Here is a 2,500-nt window from a genome sequence, read left to right as displayed (position 1 = left end):
CTTTACTATTGCCATAAAAACTATCCAGTTAAGCTCGCATATCATAAAACATGATGAATTCATAAAGGCCACCTTTTCCAGCGAACAATTTTTTGAAGCAAACAACATATTTGCTATTATTTTGATTTCGGCTCGACGGGCGATAGATTGTTGTCGAAGTCCATTACTCGTCGCTTTTAAGATTCCAGGTGTTTGTTTTTCACCGCCTGCCTAGTTTATCCAACTGACTTTCCATTATTGAGCTCCATAAGGGTATATTTCGCTTAAGGATCCACTAAAACGCCATTTGCGTTACATGACGTTCGACGCCATTGCAGGCTAAGTTAATGATTCTACTGTGTCCACCAGAGAAATCTACGCATTTCCACTACCCTCTCGATCCTAGCAAAATACGCGCAGAAGGCTCTATGCACAAAGCTATTGTAGACACCACTTACCAGGGGAGTGACAGGCAAGACTTTTACCGACACGGAAAATAAAACGGAGAAATCTACCCATTTTCCGACTGGGATTGCCATACGGCAACCCAGTAATAAAATAAAACGGAAAATTCTACCAAATTTCCGACCGGGATTGCCATACGGCAACCCGGTAAATATATCCAGTAAAAGGGCGAGCATAAACGGTTATAAAATTCGACAAGGCCGGCATCGTTACTTGCGGGCACACATAGATGTGGCTGTTTTCCTCGTCTTGCTTGACAGTTTTTTTGAAAATATGATAGAAGATGCACTTCAAACCGTAACAGATCAGCTTGTCATCTCCATATAGCTGATGAGTATTTAAATCCGTCCCCGTGCACTGAGTAAACAACACGAATAACCTCTGTGGTCAGGGGGGGTCACCTGTTGTGTCGTTACTTTTTCCCAGTGTCAAATTACATGCGTAACTCCGTATTGAACATCAAGACATTTATTTCTCTTTAAAGACATTTCGATGAAAGAAAATGAAAAAAAACGACAACATTTAGACATAAATGTTAGCATCTACGATATCGTTCATAGATGCTTGATACCCTATTTTCAACACTGAATCTGACTGATTGCAGGATTAAGAATTCTCTTTGATGCCGACGTGACTCAAAGTGATTCGCGCTTAGTAACAGTTGACACACATCTAAATGTGCGTAAAGGTGAACACTTAAACAATGAGAAACCGATTACTTTCAGGAAAAGCTGGACCGGTGAAGATACTATGTTTTAAATTCTGCATATTAACGCAGGCTACCTGCTACCAGTTACGCTTCGTGTTGCTTAGCAAGGAGACTTTTTTCTATTAATGGTAAATTAAATGAGAAACTTATTTTATGTAAATGAAGGCTTGGTTACATTTTTTCATTCTTTTCTCTTTCTAGTCTGAAATTTCTGTTCTATTTATAGGCTTAAGATGTTTAAATTTATTGTCCAATTTCCCATTCCATATTTGGAATTATTTACTTGTTGTAGTTGCACTCTTATTCATTTTCTGATGCACTTTTCAATACAAATCAAACATGTTCACTTCCTTACAAAGTTATTGAATCACTGTCAAGAGCAGCATAACAAAATATGCTGTAGCGGGTCAATTTTGCAATTCGGTAAGAAAATATTACTACTACAATTAAATACAAATTTTACATGATCCCTGGTTATAGCAGCACATAGCTCATTCGTTATAATGCTAATATGGCTTGTCGCAAAAACTTGAAATTTTAATAATCGGGCTCATGGCAAGTGCATTTGGTCACGGCTTTTTCAAGTAAGTCCAGGTAGACTCTTTTACGGCGAATAGGTTTGGGTGGCCCCTCTAATTCCAGTTTCTGACAAATGCTTTGTAGCATGCTTAGTTTTAATCGTTCCAGTGATCCATCCTTGGCCATGGCGCAAATATCGTACTGATCAAACGTGATGGGATGCTGGAGTGTAATGGCCATGACAGTTTCCCTTGCTCCAGCAAAGTTGTCGGCATCATTGGGAAGTTGCTGGCGGATCTTGGTTGCATGACGCGAGAAGTAGGACGAGATTTGTTGTGGTTTCTGAGACTTTGAAAAGGCGAATACCATCTCGCCCGAGTGCACATCTCATTTCACGCGCAACTATATCACCACATCTAACTTCTTGCCAGTGGTTTGACCAATGGCAAATTTCGCCTCAAGGTAGGCTTTCTGTTGTTCGTTGAAACGATAGGCTTTTTTGGCACACTTGAGAGCCCAGCCTTCATGGATCTTTCCTACGGTTTGAAGTGTATATTTTATAATATTTTCTAAGAACTCTCAAGCAAGACGATGAAAACAGCCACATCTGTGTGTGCCATTCAGTGTCGCATCACAACTAACGTTGTCGGCCTTATCGCATTTTTTAACTGTTTATGCTCGCTCTTTTACTGGATATATTTTACAGTACAACTCAAATGGACACTGGAAATTTAAAATAATTTCTATAGAAGCTGAAGGAACGTAAGTAGCGATGAGTCGTTCTTTCCTGTTTTAAACCGTTAACTTCCAAGAATGTGATTTGCATAA

This window comes from Montipora capricornis, chromosome 5 (assembly GCF_036669925.1).
Source record: "Montipora capricornis isolate CH-2021 chromosome 5, ASM3666992v2, whole genome shotgun sequence".
Lineage (NCBI taxonomy): Eukaryota > Metazoa > Cnidaria > Anthozoa > Scleractinia > Acroporidae > Montipora > Montipora capricornis.
Note: the sequence above shows the minus strand (reverse complement) of the source record.